This window comes from Vicugna pacos, chromosome 6, assembly GCF_048564905.1.
Source record: "Vicugna pacos chromosome 6, VicPac4, whole genome shotgun sequence".
Lineage (NCBI taxonomy): Eukaryota > Metazoa > Chordata > Mammalia > Artiodactyla > Camelidae > Vicugna > Vicugna pacos.
Genome location: NC_132992.1, coordinates 3,820,152 through 3,826,205, shown reverse-complemented (window position 1 = coordinate 3,826,205; position 6,054 = coordinate 3,820,152).

Sequence of the window (6,054 nt, the reverse complement as noted above, 5' to 3'; positions counted from 1 at the left end):
GGTAACGGTTACCCCCCTTTTGGATGTCACTCATAGGCAAAGTGTTCTGCCATAGGCCATCTAAAGTCATGTATGACAAGGGTGAAAATATTGGGGTAAGCAGTTGTGTGTCATTTACAACCCTGAAATTCACAATGCAAGAGACCCTGGATTGTATTGGGAAAATGACTCCTTTGACTGACACCTGTGAATAGGGAAGAACGCATTCTTCCCAGGGACACAAGACAGTAAGGTGTAGTTTGGGATGTCAGCTTATATGCAGATGACAGCCAAACACTAGGCCAGGAAACCAGTGGGGACGCAGTGCTGCTGCCTGTAGGGTGTTGGTACTCACTTGGTAGAAGAATTTCCACTTGATCTTCCTAGTCCTGGCTTTCTTAGGAGAGCAGTTTGCAGGTACATGGATTACGAGAAGAAAGAAAAAATCCACAAAGGCATCTTCGTCCCGTCTCAAATGAAAGGCAACTATACTTACTGGCAATCTACACAATGGTTGCTAGAAAGTGGTTGAGATTTTAGCCAAGTGATGTTTATACTACAGCTGACTCATCACACAGGTGGAAACATTGCTTTTCTATTTTCTTGCAAAATATTGAGACACCTAGTGGGCACAACATGAAAACATCTTTATGGAAAATGGTGAGTTCAGTCAATACCCAGGTAAGTGATATTCAATGCTTACTTCTACAAAAAGTAGTCTTATTAGAGAAATACCCAGAGCCAGGAATCAGACCAACTTTTGACTCATATTGGATAATCAACATACATTATTACCACGTGCTTTTTAGCACTGAGTATTTTTCAGAGTCCTTTAAACATAAAGTTTCTTTCCATAACACTCGGTACAGTAGTCTCCTCCTACTGTGGGCTCCCGAAGGTGGGGGCTACTCCAGTTTCCTCCCAGCACTAGCTCAGTGTCTAATACATAAAAATCAGATGCTCAGTAAAAGTCTGATGAACTGAACTCATCTGAACAACCACCCCAAGAGACGGGATAGTTACGTGCACAATGGGGCGGCCAGTCAGTGAGCCAGTAGCATGCAGGTTGGTGAAATAATTTACCAGAGAATAGAAAAGGAGTTTATTAGGGGTACACTGCCATAGACAACAGTGAGCCACACAGACCAGAGGTGCCTGTGTGAGCACTGAGGGCCTGTTGTTGGGGTGTTTTATAAGGTCAGGTCACAAGGTGCCTGATCGGCTTATACAGGAGTCTCTGATTGGTTGTAGGTGAGGTAAGAGGGTTAGGGTCTGTGAAGGGCGTTGGGGTTTGACTCTGATAAGGTAAGGCATTACCTGAGGCTATTAGTTTGTTGGGGAAACACGCCCAATAAAGAATGTACTTTATCTGAGACCCCAGAAATGGGGGTCATTGGACTTCGAAGGATGTCAGTTAGCCCAACAATAGTTTCTGATTTTTTTTCTTTGTGGCAGGTGAGGAAACAAAAGATCAAAGAGTAGAGACAGTTGCCTTCCAACTAAATAAACAAAAGAGCCAGCTGTGAGCCACATCCTGTACTCCTAAACTGACCGCGTGGGAAAGCCCCCTTGCTTACTTAACCTCCCATTGGCTTTCCCGTCTGACTTCAGTTAGCAGCGTCTTTCTTTATTCCACTGCTGGGGCCACTTTTAGAAGGTCATAGTGTTTAAATTAGGGGTGATCAACCCATGACCCAAGTGAGGCCCCAAGCGGGATACCTTCCTTAGAGGATTTTCCATGTTAGATTAACTGGCGTGAAACTCCTTTTCATCTCATGATAGGGTTTATGCATTTCCAATTTTACAGAGCACATATTTAATCCATTACCTGGAGTATAGGTGGAGTAATTTGTTTACGTCACCAAGACTTAGCCAAAGGACCTATAAATCCTATGCTGTTCCTGGCCAGCCTTTGTCTTTGGAAAGCAACTTATTAAAAATCCTCATCATTGTAGCTTGCAAAAGGGTAAAAAGTCCTGGGAGGGTACCTGGGCCAGTGTTTCTGAAAGCAGGGTTCAAAGACTTTTAGGAGTTCCACTGATGAGTTCTTGCGGCCTAGAAGTTACCTATGAATATTTAAAATTTTAGATACCCTTCTGTGATCATCTGAAGTTGACATAAATGCCTTTTAGATCACCTGGCTAGCCACCTCATAGGTAAATCTGGACACAAGGAATTACTGTGCCCCACAAAGTGTTTATCTTGGTACCCAGTAATCAACTAAAATAATATGTAACTTAAAAAAATTGAGATATAATTCACCTACCCTAAAATCCATCTTTTTAAAGCGTACGGTTCAGTGGTTTTTTAGTATATTCACAAGATTGATGATTCACAGCCATCACCACTAGATAATTCCACAACGTTTTCATTACCCCTAAAAAAATCCCCATGCCCAGTGGCAGTCATTACCTATTCTTCCTGTAGGGGAGCAAAGTTTGCCACTCTAAAATCTGTCTCTTTGGTATCTTAATTGTTTTAAGCTGGTTATTTTCTGAGAAACAGCAGATAGGGAAGAGCTCTGAAGATCTAGTAGGAGTTGCCCTTTTGTGAGAAACATTTACATTTGTAAGGGAGATCTCCCTCTTGTATCCAGAAGAAAAGGATGACCAAATCTCTAGAAACTTCAGTGGAGAAGGTAGCAGTTTAAATCTGCATCACAGCCGCCTTTGTTTGCTGTGCTTTTCCTGGTGACTCTCCCCACTCTCAGTGTCTTTTGTCTTTAGCTGTGGATGGTATTTAAGTTGGGGCCGTTTTAGTGGGTTACTCAGTTCTCCTGGGTCTCTCCTATGTGTACATGTTATTAAACTTTGATTTTCTCCTGTTAATCTGTCTTATGTCAATTTAATTCTTAGACCAGCCAGAAGAACCCGGAAGGGTAGAGGAAAATTTCTTCCTCCCTCATACCCTCTCCTCCCCAACCCTTGGCAACCACTAATCTACTTTCTCTCTCTTTGGATTTGCCTATTCTGGACATTTTGTATAAATGAAATCATACGATATGTGGCTCTTGAGTCTGGTTTCTTTCATTTAGCATATTTCCTAGGCTGGTCCATATTGTAGCACATAACAGCCCTTCATTTCTTTTTTACAGCTGAATATTTTCCCACTGTGTCCCAGGTTTATCCATTCATCAGCTGATGGACATTTGGTTTGTTTCCACTTTCTGGCCATTGTGAAACAATGCTGCTATGAGAAACTTTTAATTCTGGGTTATAAAAATTCAGATTGGTTAGTCTTCAGATGTGTTCTTGGGGCTTGTGGTTTCTCAGATTTGAGAAATGCTGCCCCAGGATGACTCCACTGCTTAATAAATAAAGAAATTGAGCAGGTCACACAGAATTAATGGAAGCGTCTATGATTCATAGCACAAGCTTGCTATCTTTCTCTATGGCTTCTTTTGGGGGGTGGTAATTAGGTTTATTTATTTATTTTTAATGGAGGTACTGGGGATTGAACCCAGAGCCTCATGGGTGCAAAGCACACACTTTACCATTGAGCTGTACCCTCCCCGCCTTAGCTTGCTGTCTGTCTTATCTATGAGAAGTAGACATCCTGATTTAGGGCCTTCCCGAGGCATCTGTTTGGTTCTTGAATGGCGAGAGTCACCATTAGCAGTATGGTTAACTCTTAACTAATAACTGTGGTATATGTTGATCCAGCCCAAATACTTAGCAGCTTTTAATTCTCCAAATTCTTGGCCTGCATACTGGGAATATTTCCTCAGGCTAAGAGGCAGCAAAAAGAATCACCTGGCCAAACATCCCCATTCAGCCTGCTTTTCTTTGAGTGACCTCCCAGGGGAGCTCTCTGGACAAATAAAGCTTGTTGACCCACTTTGAAGGCTGAAAAGTTATCCTGTGAGTCACTGGGACAACAGCTAAGTGCCAGGCCCTTGAGAAACTATAAGCACAGGCTTCCAGTGTCATTTGTGTCCTGGTAGGGTGGGGCCCGGAATCCCAGGGAGGCCTGCCTCTTCACCCAGCTGCTCCTCCAAGTGGTTTCCAAGCTCCTCGGCCCTGTGTATGGTGCCGCAGAGGCCCATTCCCGCTTTCCTCCCAGCGGGCTTTGACTCCAGCAGTTCAGAGAGTGCCAGCTGGGTTGCAGGAAACCAAAACAAACCCAGATACTTAGAGGAAGACATGTAGTGTTGTTTGGAGCAAGGCCACAGTCTCTCTCTGGGAAGGAAGTGCTGAAGCAGCTATAAAAGTTTCAAATTAAAGACCTCGAATCCAGAGGCAGTATTTTAAAAGAATACTCACATGAGTGAGGCAGGGCCTTGCAAAAGAGTACCTCCGAGTTACTTAAGGGGTGTTTTATAATGTTCTGAAGATGCTACTTCCTAAATTACACAAAGAGGTGGAGAAACACAGCCAGAAAACAATGCGGGTAGAACTTGTCACACTGAGAGGGGGTGGACAGTTTGTGGCCTAGATGGTATGATGTCAGAAAGAGTGCCAAAACCTTTATTTGTCCTCAAATAACTCTCCCATGGGTATAAAGGACTTCTGGGGGAGGGGGAGCACTAAAGTGGGGGCTTCTAACTATCCAACACAGCATGAAGACAAAGGAGCAAGTGTTGTTAGGGACAGGTGAGGAGAAAGGTCACCCATGTCACCCATGGCCTTGATCTTTTACTTTTTTTTTTTTCTCCTTTAAAGCAACACCTTATTCCAAGTCTTATTCTAGAGTCTTAATCATCAGGAGGATGTAGTTTTAACACATAAGTGAATCCAGGATTGTATAATTGTATAAATTTATGTTTAGTGGGTGTTTTAAGAGCGTGAGTGACGATTCGATTCCTCCCACTGTGGAAACGGCACACAAGGTCTCCCTCCTTTGTGGTTTCGGAGGATAAACTTTTGTGCCCGGAAGAAGTGGAAGAAGACCGTTTGATCACCAAGTCTTGGGGTATCTTTAGCCCTGCCGTTTATTCCCCACCCCCCTTCATGTCTGACTTTCTCCCTTTATCCCTTCTGCTTCTGTCTACTTCTGACAGATCTGGCAAAAATATAGCAGATTTGCAGAAACAGGCTGTTCACTTCCCACCCTGGTGCTGTCACTGCAGATTGCTTCGGGGCTGCTGTCTCCTGGGCTTGGACAAAGTGTCGGCATCCGTCTTTGTCATCACAAACCTGTGTGTCTGCCTGGGTGCCGGGTGCCTGGCAGAGCCAGCAGGCCAGCCCCGGGCATGCCCTCTGGGTGCTTAGGCAGAAGACTGAAGGGGAACTAGGGAGACTATTCAGAATTAGACAAGAAAGATAAAAGAGGGGCAGAATCAGGTGAAGGTAAGTATTTCAAGTGTCCAAAGTTATCTTCCTGATGCATGACAGCAGCAGGCGGGCGGCATTGTCCCTTACAACTTGCTGTGATGGTGGAAATTTTCTTCATCCGTGCTGTCCAATATAGTAGCAACAACGTGGCTATTGAGCACTTGATATGTGGCTGGTGAGGACCTGAAGTTTTAATTTAGTTTAATTTTAATTAATTTAAATAGTCACATATGACTAATAACTATTATACTAGAGTAGAGTGTGTGCTTAGCATGCATGACGTCTTGGGTTCAATCCCCAGTACCTCCATCAAAAATAAATAAACCTAATTACTTCCCTCCCCACCAAAACAACAAAACAAAACCAAAAACACCCAAAGTTATACTAGAGATACCAGAGTTTTCAGCAATAGCAGAGAGAAAGTAGGAGGCCAGACATTGGTGTTTGAGTCTTGGGTTCAAGTCCCAGCTTTCTTATGTTATTAGCTTGAAACCCAAGGCAAGGCACTTAACCTCTCTGTACCTCTTTTTACACAGCTGTGAGATGGGGCCGATAATGTCCACCTTATGGTGGTGTTGTGACAGCTAGGGTGGAAAGGCCCTTGAGTGGGAGAAAGGAGTAATTTACCAGTGTGCTCAATCAGCAAAACTGGCCACAAGTTACCTGGGAGATGCCCAGAAGGCCCAGGGGATATGTCAGCTTTTCACAAACCAGGGAACTGTGTATTGACACCTTTGTTGCCAAATTGTAGCAGTTGCATGAGGATCTCACCTTCACACCTCCTTTTACCTTTTGAGTAATT